At 40.4% G+C, this 11,303-nt stretch overlaps 1 long non-coding RNA gene across 1 annotated transcript; it reads left to right on the top strand.

Moving 5' to 3' along the window:
• The first annotated feature begins 2,103 nt into the window (after positions 1–2,103).
• On the top strand, positions 2,104–10,963 carry LOC129173478 (uncharacterized). Its single transcript, XR_008567236.1, has 3 exons — positions 2,104–2,442; positions 8,046–8,178; positions 10,617–10,963. It is a non-coding gene; the product is annotated as an uncharacterized LOC129173478 (long non-coding RNA).
• Positions 10,964–11,303: the final 340 nt, after the last annotated feature.

Raw genomic sequence — 11,303 nt, forward strand, 5'->3', positions numbered from 1 at the left:
CGGCGTGAAAAACATTGCTGTTGGCAGCTATGGCTGTAGGCAACCTCCTGATGTGGTTCCTCCACAGGAGTGTGATACCTTCATTGTCCATGTGAATCCTACATGGATGCATGAGTCACATGAGCAAGGTTCACACACATTTATGGCGTTTACTTGTCATGAGATAAGGCGGATACCAGGAAGCGGATGATGGGTCACTGTAAACACGCCACAGCAGGGTGACGTTGGCCAACGTGAACTCCGTGGACCATCATGACCCGTGGCTGATGAAGATAACCTTCATCCTTACTTCCCACTTGATGGCCTCGTTGGCTGCTGACTCAACCTTTTGACTACATGGACTACAGTACACAGGATATTTTTATATTCTGATGTATTTACCAACTTATATTCCACAGAAAGCTTGCAAAATATACTTTTAAAGAGCTCTCCTGACACATTATGTGATATAGCTCAAATATTACACTCTGAAATGTTGTCTTCTGGGTTGAATATGTATGTGTTATTTTTATATTCTAATATCAATACCAGTTTATATTTCACAAAAAGCTTGTAAAATATACTTTTAAAGAGCTTCCCTGACATATTACATGACATAACTCCAATATTCCAATCCAAATTCTTGTCTGCATGGTTAAATATGTAGATTAGTTTCACATTCTGATATATTTACCATGTTCAATTTCACAAAATGCTTGTAAAATATACTTTTAAAGAGCTTTCCTGACACATTACGTGATATAGCTCAAATATTACACTCCGAAATGTTGTCTTCTGAGTTGAATATGTATGTGTTATTTTTATATTCTAATATCAATACCAGTTAATATTTCACAAAAAGCTTGTAAAACATACTTTCAAAAAGGTTTCCTGACATATTACATAACATCACTCCAATATTCCAAACCAAAATGTCGCCTGCAGGTTTGAATATGTTAGTTACTTTTACAATCTTATATTTTTACCAGCTTGGATTTCACAAAAAGCTTGTAAAATATACTTTTAAAGAGCTTTCATTTCATATTACGTGTCACTTGAAATAATCAAAGCCAAAATGTCATCTGCTGGGTTAACTATGAAGGCTATTTTCTTTCTCTGCTGTATTTACAAAAAGCTTGTAAAATATACTTTTAAAGCGCCTTCCTGACATATTACGTGACACAACTGAAATATTCCAAACCAAAATGCCCTCTGCAGGAATGAATATGTAGGTTATTTTGACATTCTCATTTTTACACCAGCTTTTGTTCCACAAAAAGCTTGTAAAACCTACTTTTAAAGAGCTCTCCTGACGTATTACACGACATAACTGCAATATTCCAAACCAAAATGTCATCTGCTGGGTTAACTATGAAGGCTATTTTCTATTTACCATCTTAGATTTCACAAAACCGTGTAAAATATACTTTTAAAGAGCTATCCTGAAATTTCACGTGACATAACTAATATTCCAAACCAATATGGCGTCTGCAGGGTTGAATATGTAGGTTATTTTTATGTTCTGATATTTTTACCAGCTTAGGTTTCACAAAAAGCTTGAAAAATATACTCTTAAAGAGCACCATTGTCTCACACACACAAGGAGTGCTCGTGGAGCAAACGCCCTGGAGTTCCTTTTAACCGAAGCAAACACAACAGGTGAGCGCACATCAGATATGTGAAGCTGTGCGGTGATTGACAGGACGTTGGAGGAGGAAATGCGGTGTGTTGCCCTTTTATTGGGATCACCAACAATGCAGTGTGGGTCTGCCAGTGTAGCAAGCCACACACACATACACACACGCACACACACAGCATGGCAGTTCAGAGTGAGTAAGTGTGTGTGAGTCACGCTCCAGCAATGCTGCCCCTCCATTTTATAACAGCCGCCAGCACAGCACTACTGTATTTAATATTCCATGTAACGCACACACACACACACACACACACACGCACACACACACACACACACACACACACACACACACACACACACACACACACACACACAGGAGGCCCTGGATAAGGCCTACAGAGCATCAGGGAATCCTAAGTTTCTATAAGAGTCAATGACTCACACTCATGATTTAATTGAACCGATGACTCATTGCCATACATTCCTACTGCTGCACTGTATTAAATATAAACATACGCACCTTGGAAGTTGTTGGAGTGCATGCGGTTACAACAGTTAAGGCTTTCCTTGCAATGAATCCTTGTTCATACTTTGAAACGGCACCCTCTTCTGGCCCAAGCCTGAAGTTCATCCCGCTGAGGCCCCGCCCAAAAGATTCATTCGTCCTTTTAAATCCTTTTAAAAAATGCAGACGGAGGAATTTGAGATTCTCTTCCCGCAGTTTCTTTTGGCAGAGTCCCAATGGAATTCTTCCGCTCCGTCCTGGAATGCAAACGGTACCGTCCCGTTGGTTGATTCCAAGTGTCTCACGTCATCTCCACCAACCGGTAAGTCGTCCGCCAACTAACTAAATAACAACAACCTTTTGTTTTGAACCGTTTTGTTTTTGTTTCGCGGACTGTTCCCGGAATGTAAAACGTTACGCCCTCCGTCGTGTTACCAGGAAATAGCCTGCTAGCTAACAACTCACGGAAAACACACATTCATTGCGCTAATATTGATCTCATTTTTTCATTTTGTTTGTTGTTTAAACAACAAGGGACGGCGTCTTCCTGTCCAGACTATAAAATGGTTCATCCCATCATATTACATCATCCTCAGTGAACCAGGAAGTAGCCTGCTAGCTAACAGCGCATGGAAAACACACATTCATTGCGCTAATATTGATCTCATTTTTTCATTTTGTTTGTTGTTTAAAGAACAAGGGACGGCGTCTTCCTGTCCAGACTATAAAATGGTTCATCCCATCATATTACATCATCCTCAGCGAACCAGGAAGTAGCCTGCTAGCTGACAGCGCAAAGAAAAACACACATTCATTGCTATCCTATTGTTTGCATTTTTTCATTCTGTTTATTGTTTAAACAACATGGCATGGCGTCTTCTTGTCCAGATGAAAAAAATGGTACATCCCATCATATTACATCATCCTCAGCGAACCAGGAAGTAGCCTGCTAGCTGACAGCGCATGGAAAAACACACATTCATTGCTATCCTATTGTGTGCATTTTTTCACTTTGTTGATTGTTTAAACACCAAGGCATGGCGTCTTCTTGTCCAGATGAAAAAAATGGTACATCCCGTCATATTACATCATTCTCAGTGAACCAGGAAGCTAGCCTGCTAGCTAACAAACAAACACCGAGCCTGCAACAAGACTCCCCACACCCAATGTTGGTTGGATTAAATTAATTCTTCCTTTGACTGTTTTTTGTTTCATGATGGAAGCATCCCGAATCACGCTCACATTTGCTGTGTTTGAGTCCCATGGAAGTATTTGATGTTGTTTTATGGTCAGCGCATTGGCGTATTCGTTTGTCGTTTCCCCTCTGCCGTCTTTCCTCCTTATTAGGCGAGCGCGTGTGGCACCTGGAAGCTTTATTTGCATTTTTGCACGCAACCTGACTCACTTTGTAGGCGCACTCACAATCAGCAGCTCGATGTTTGCGTACATGATCCACCAGTACGCTGCAGTAAACACACTAAATCCGACAGAAACACACTAAAACATATAAAAGACTCGCTGGCAAATCACCACAGAGTCTAAATGCTCACACTTGCTTCATTCTGTGCCAGTAAGAACATCTTGGTGGTCATCATGCCACCCGTGCGTCTTCTGCACTGGGTGCTCTATAAATCAGGGGTCACCAACGTGGTGCCCGCCGGCACCAGGTAGGCCATTTGCGGCCCGTGGCTGTGATTTTATGGGCCCGCAGCACAGTCTAAAAATGTAATTTAACAAGGAAACTTAAAAAAACAACAGCAAAAATGGGAAAATCAAGGAGGAAAATGTCATTTTAGTAGCATGAACTTTAAATATAATTTTTTTTTTAAAGTAAAAAACAATGAATAAAGTTGTAATTTTGGGATGCAAATTTATAACATAGGAATAATGTCAAAATATTAGGAGAAGAAAGTTGAAATATTTCGAAAATTATACAAAAAAAATCAACAGCAGAGTAAAGTCAAAATATTAAGAGAAAAAAAATAGAGAGAACAGTTGCAATTTTATGAGAATAAACTTATAAAATGAGGAAAAGTATAATTTTAGTAACAATGTTGAAATAAAGAAAAAATACATGAGAAAGTTATAATTACGAGAAGAATATTTACAAGAGGAAAGATGAAATGATATAGTTGGGAAATTAAAAAAAAAGCCCAGCAGAAATGGAGAAAACAGCTGTAATTTTATGGGAATAAAGTCAAAATATGAAGAAAAAAAGTCATAATCGAATGAAGAACAAAAGTCGCAATTTTACAAGAATAAACTTGTATTATTATGGAAGAAAGGCCATTTTTAGTAGCATATCACCTGTATTCCAAAGGTGAAAGGCAGTTTTTTCTTGAGCTACATATAGCTTCTTAGCATCTATGCATGTGTTGGTTTACAAAGTAATCCTTTCATTTTTCAGTATGTGGCCCTCGCTGGAAAACGTTTGGACAGCCCTGCTCTACATGCGCCACTGTACTGTATACAGCATATACAGTATATGTTGTAATTATAGGTACAGTTGTAGTTAAAGCTCAGGTCAGAGTCCATTATTACCTCTCGATCCCAAGGTGGCTAATAACACTTTGTCTTTGGTTTCTGTGGGCCAACGACAACGATTTCACTTTTGTCGGAGTTTAGCTGGAGAAAGTTGTTTTGCATCCACACGCTGATCTGTTTGATGCAGTGACAAAGTAAATCTGCAGGACCATGTTAACCGGCCATCGGTGACACGTAGAGCTGAGTGTGGTCTGCAAAGTTGTGACACATTGCAGCTGCCTATTGGCTGGCCTAAAGGAAGCATGCGCAGATTGAACAATAGGGGTCCCAGGATTGACCCCTGGGGAACCCCACAGGTCGTAGCCATTTGGTCTGAGACAGTTACCAATTACAACACACAAGTACTTCCTGTACTCCAGATAGCACATCAACTACTACTAATACTACTACTACTACATATTAAAAATAATTTAACAAAATAATGAAAACATTTTTTTAAAACCAGCAAAAATGGAAAAATCAGCAATAATTGTACAAGAACAAAGTCAAACTCTAACAAAAATAACATCATAATATTATTAGGAAAAATAATGTCATTTTAGTGGCATAAAGAGGAAATATTCACGATAAAATGTTCTTTATAAAGTGAGAAACAAAACAAAATGAAGTTGTAGTTTTTGGAAAACTGGGTTGCGGGGAACGTTATCAAGTTACGAGAATCAAGTCCAAATAATATGGCAGGATTGTGAGAAGAAAATGAACAAGAAGAAAGTTGAAATACAGTCAAAACTGTCTATAGCGGCCGCTAAAGGGAAACGGCAAAAGTGGCCGCTATAGGCAGTTGGCCGTTATAGACAGGTTGGTGGCCATTTTGAATTTGTGCGTGCACATATTAACATGTCTGTGATTAGAAGCTTGTTGTGTTTGCAGGTACATATAATTATACTGTTACATGTTGACCAGTAGAGGGCACTGTGGGACTGCGGAAAAAAGTTGTAAAGAACTACTAGGCTTGTTATTCTACACCACCCGCAGAACAAAGCTGTGCTACTAATGTCTTACGCTTGTTTTTAATATTTTACCTTTTATACGGCAGAGTGTCATTACAGCTTTAGTTCATCAGGAAGTGACGGGAAGTGACGGTGGGCGTCCCGAGCAGGAGAGCTAGGCTCAGTGCTAGCTGTGAGTTTGGAGAGAGTTGGGAAGTGTGTTTATGTTGGCGTGGATGTAAAGTTCTGCAGTGTTCTCCGCTGTTAATAAAGCCATTAAAGTGCATCGGCGACGTGAGTCTTTCCTTCCCCACAACAAGCGGCATTACAGTATTGACCAGTGCACACCAGGAAATAAACGGTGTCACTGTCTGCAACAAGCTCCAAAGAAGACGGCTTTTTTATGTGGAACAACTGACAGTTTGTGTGGATCTTGTGAATGATTGTGACTGAGCTAGGACTCAGTAATTAAAGTCTACACACGACGGCTTCATTGATTTAAAAACAAAACTTTTTCGTGCATGAAGCTTCTGCTTGAGTCGGTATTTTGGCCGCTATATGCGGTCAGATGTTGACCAAGGGAGACAAAATGGGTGGCCGCTGGCTGCGTTGGACAGGTGACTGCTATACACAGGGACTATAACACGTACATTTTCTGCGGGGGATTTGTCAGTGGCCGCTATAGGCAGGTGGCCATTATGTACAGGTGGCCGCTAAGACAGGTTTGACTGTAGTTGCAAATATCAAAGAAACTACAGCAGAAATGGAAAAACAGACGTTGTTTTCGTTTTACAAGACTCAAGGCAAAACATGATGAGAATAGGAATAAACTTGGAATATTATGAGAAAAATCATATTTTAGTAGCGTGAAGCTCAAATAGTAAAGAAAAATATGTTCTTGTTTTAAAAGTGGTAATGTTTTTACTATGGGGATAAAATAAGAATATTACAAAAAGAACATTTATTAAGATGATTTAAGAAGAAAATTGGAAATAAAAAATTTAAAACGAGAGCAAATGACAAAGCTGAGATGCAGTTTTTGTCTTGAAATATATTTAACCTCGTAGCATAGCTGCATGTGAATTAAACACGGTTCAAATATATATTCATAATTCTGCAAAAAAAACACCAATACTTTATTATTTTGTTGTCATTTGTCATGACCTCAAAGCAACTGGGTCATTAATCCATCAGATAATCAAAAGAATTGACAAACTTTCACATGAAAAAAACACTAAATTGATTCCAAAGCAAATAGCTGCTTCGTGCAAGGACATGTTCTCATAGTATTCATCTAGAATAGAATTTAGAGTAGAAAATAGAAGTGATTATGCTGTATTAATACGGTCTCGTGAGAAATACAAACCAGCGGAGAGGGTTAATGCTCGGGGCGCACTTCTATTCTTCTGGTAATGTTTATAAATGATGACATATAAAAGCACAAAACAATGAACGTGAAAATACACGAGCAGCCTTTCATTGCACATGATTGCCTTCCCCTCCCAGTTAGCTTGAATAAACGCTCGCTATGCAGCCTGGCGGCTTGGCTCATTACGCTTCGGATCTGTGCTGCAGGTGCACACACACACACACACACACACACGCAGAGTGCACGTCATTGTGGAACATCCTGCATTCCCTTTTGTTTGCAGGTACAAGCAGCCTTTTTAAAGTCGAGATGCACGATGCCTTGTTTTTTTCAAACTGATACCGACAACTTTCTGTTCTCAAGACCGATATGACTCTGATAACCGATACCTACTTTTTAAGTTTAGATGTAAGTGTAGTGTGTGCACACAGGGAGGTAAGAAGGACTGGATTTGACCAGCTACCTGTTGATTAGTCCTAATCAGATATGATGACATTACTACCACCACATCACTACCATCAGGAGAACCAGAGTATAGAGGGGGAGGAGCCACCTGCTGTGGCCCAGCAAGGTGCACTGTATTCGGACACACGTTCTGAGCGGCCGGTGTGACGCAACGGAGGTCTCTGTGTGCTCCCCCCCCAAATTGCGGCGCATTTGGTACAACTAGCAGCTGAAATGTCTTAAAGTGAATGTTTGTTTATAAGCGAGCTCAGGGGACGTTACGACAGGCCGTTAACGTCACAGGCAGAAGAAAAAAGGAGCGCTTGATTTGCTCAGCCGCACAGTACGGGTAATCTGGCCTCATTGGAGCGTTTTTTTGGTGATGGGAGCTATTTTTAACGTTGTCTGATTTATCGGCATACCTTGCTCATATTGGTACGGTATTTATTGGTGCGATAGTTATTGGTTATCAGTAATTTGCAGTAGTATTTCAAGTAGCATTTGAAGTATTTTGAAGTGTGGACGTGGCCTGCGTTTAGCGTTTAGCGGCCAAGCAGGGAGGATCCCGAGACTTGTTTCATTTGTGCGTGCGTTCTTCCCGCTTTGCATTCCTGACGCATCCCGTCATTCCTCTTGTAGGTGAAAGGTGTGTGACCTTCATCGTACCTGTCTGAGCAGTTCTTCATCACCTCCTGGAGGGCGGAGCCGTTTGTTAGCGGGATGACGCAAACGCCACCACAAACGACGTGGGCGTGGCAGAAATGACCTTTTGGTGAGGCACCACAGTTCTTCTTCAGTGGATCTCCGCATATTCCCCATGCGGCAGGGATGTCCAAAGTGCGGCCCGGGGGCCATTTGCGGCCCGCGGTTTTCCAGGAAAAAGGAAAAATCTGTCATTTTCCAAGCATAAAGTCAAAATAATCCGAGAAAAAAGTTGTAATCTGTAATTTTCTGAGAATAGCGTTGAAAATGTCACGGAATGAAATGAAAATGAGTGATGTCATAAAGTTGAAATATTAAAGTTGTTTTTTTAAAGAAGTGGTGATGTTGTGAGAAACAAAACAATGAATGAAGTTGTCGTTTTTTGGAAAATTTGTTTACGTTACAAAAATAAAGGCAAAATATTATGGAAAAAAAGTCATAACTGTGAGAAGAAAATTGACAAAATATTAAGATGAGCGAGGGCGGAGTGGCGGCTGTAGAGGCGTTCATCGGAGCATTTTTATCAGTAGTGTAAATAAATACATATCACAGGCGCAACAATAAAGGACTTTTTCCAAATGTAAATTCTTGACTGCATTGTCTTGGGCTCACAGCGATAAAACATTTTCCTTTTGATAACTTGTAGCTTAAACGCAATGCTGCAATACTTGCACCGGGCGGCAGGGGGCTCCAAATCCCGCACACGACATCCCGTATGGTGGCGCTAAATATCTGAGGTGCTTATGCAAACAAAGTAGGGCAGTTTAAAGTGACGCGTTGCATAAAACCTGAAGCCTCAGCACTTAAGGAAGAACTCGATGACCCGCACGATCCTGCCAATCAGCAATCGGGTTTGTGATGTCTAAGATAGGAAAAGAATGAAATTCCACGCCAGTTTTTGATCAGGATGAACTTCATGTTTGTCATTGTGTTCCTTTTTCTCTCCTCCGTGATTCAATCGTGTGCTTTGCTCTGTGAGTCACTGGGTGAGGAGTTTCGCTCCGGTATGAATGGCAGGGTGGGGGGTGTTGAGTCACAGCCAAGGCTCACAGAAAGGGGCGGGGCTAAAACAACCTTATTTACACGTTTGTTTTCTGAACTGCTGTGACTGGGCTGGTGGGGAATAGTACATAACACAAGTGGCTCCTGGAACACGTGACTTTTAGCACTTTACTACCTTTTTTGCCCCATTCCAACTTTTATTTTTTCATTTTCTCTTATGACTTCTTTCTTATATTTATATAATAAATGAATATAATTCATATATAATAATACTACTTTATTTTTGTAAAATTACAACTTTTACCCAACGTAAATTTCCTAAAATTGCAACTGTCTTTGTTTTCTTTGTTTCTCATAATATTATGACAGTTAATCAGTTAATCTTTAATATTTCAGCTTTATGCTATTTTTTCCTCTTAATTTTAGGACTTTATTCTCCTGATATTTTGTCTTTATTCTTGTATTTCCAAAAATTGCAACTTTATTCTTTGTTTCTCATAATAAAATAATAAATAAAATAATAAAATGTAATGTTTATGTTATGTTCCGCAGGACAGGAGCGAGCACTTCCTGTCAAGCGCTCTTATTTTGGAGGTTGGTACTTCCTTCGGGGAGGAAGAGGCAGCCGCGTCACTGCTGGTGGCCGCGCAGGTGCCGGGAATTAACATTAGCGGCAGTTAAAAGGCCAGAGACCGCATAACCGGATTGTGACAGTTTAGTCTGTAGTATTTCAACTTTATGCTACTTTTTCCTCTTAATATTATGACTTTGTTCTCCTAATATTTTGTCATAAAATTACTGCTCTTTTCCCCATTTTTGCTGTTTTTTTATTTTTTTATTTTTATTTTTCTTGTTAAATTGTATTTTTAGAATGTGCGGTGGCACAATAAATACAAAAAATCCCAGCCACTGGTAATAACGTAACTTTATGGAGGAGGATGAGGGGGGGTTATGCTGAAAATGAAAAAAAAATGCAAATGGACCAAATCCCTTAAAAATGGCGCCTAAAACACCAAAAGACCTCCTGCAGGTGAAAAATGTGTGCGCTTTGAAGCAGCGTGACACTCTTTTGCAACTTGCAACTCCTATTTTGTGACCCGTGGTCAAAATGATTGTGTTATTTAATTCAGTTAAATAAAAAAAAACAACAAAAAAAAACATGCTTTGTCCCCAGGGGGCAATTAAAGGCACATTGAACAGGCAGATTCCGGTAAAAAGCTGATGGTTCGTCTTTATTTTGCAGGCGGCGAAGCATTTGCAACAATAAAGCCTAATGGTATGATTGAAGTAACACTGGCCTCTAGTGGCCATGCGGTAAAGGTGTCTCATTGTGCGTTGTTGTTAACAGTACAGCCACCAGAGGTCGCTGTCGTACAATGTATAGGCGCATTAAATTCATAGTAGGAATACTGTTGTCCAGTTCTGATGCTTTTTAGGCGTACTTTCTGTGGAATTTCGATGATTATGAAATGAAATCATGTGCTTTGTTTTTGTGTATGCATTTAGGTATGTGCCTCGCCAGGAAAGGCCTAGAACACATCCATATCCAGAAACACAGCATGGTCGTGATGCTGTCATACACTTCCTGACTGGAACGCAGTACTTGAGTTTACTGTACTGCTGTCAGCCAGACGTCACTGTCATTCCCCTCCTCCGTGTTTGGGAATGCATGAATGTCACCAGCTGCCGCATCTGCTCCAGTGTGGAAAACGTCCAAAAAAGCTTAATTATCAAGCTTAATCATCCGTGAGATTGAAGCAAGGGAGGACCCCCGCCGGAGCAGCCCGGCGATGTAAACACACATTCGCACATCCCCAAGAGGATGTCCTGCGAGTGTGTTTGTTGGTGCGTTCATTAAAGTCCACTAATAGAAGCGTCCCTGCATGTAAATATTTGGTTGCAAATGGCAAACTACCAACTCACTCTTAGGGGGCCCTCACCTGCACCATGCAATGACATCTTCTTGGGCTTTGTCCATCTTCGGGGTGGGGGTTGGGGCAATTGAGGCTCTGCATTGTTTAAAAAGTAAGTAGCATGCTGACATCTTTACGAGCCGCGCATCCTATAAAGCACAGATGGTGTTGTTTCCGAGCCACCAATTAGCAAGGACAGATTTGCATCCTCTCGTAATGTCCTCTCTGCATCTTCTTCACTTTGCATCGCAACGTCCACCAAGGGAAGGAGGACACGGGA

This window comes from Dunckerocampus dactyliophorus, chromosome 20 (genome assembly GCF_027744805.1).
Source record: "Dunckerocampus dactyliophorus isolate RoL2022-P2 chromosome 20, RoL_Ddac_1.1, whole genome shotgun sequence".
Lineage (NCBI taxonomy): Eukaryota > Metazoa > Chordata > Actinopteri > Syngnathiformes > Syngnathidae > Dunckerocampus > Dunckerocampus dactyliophorus.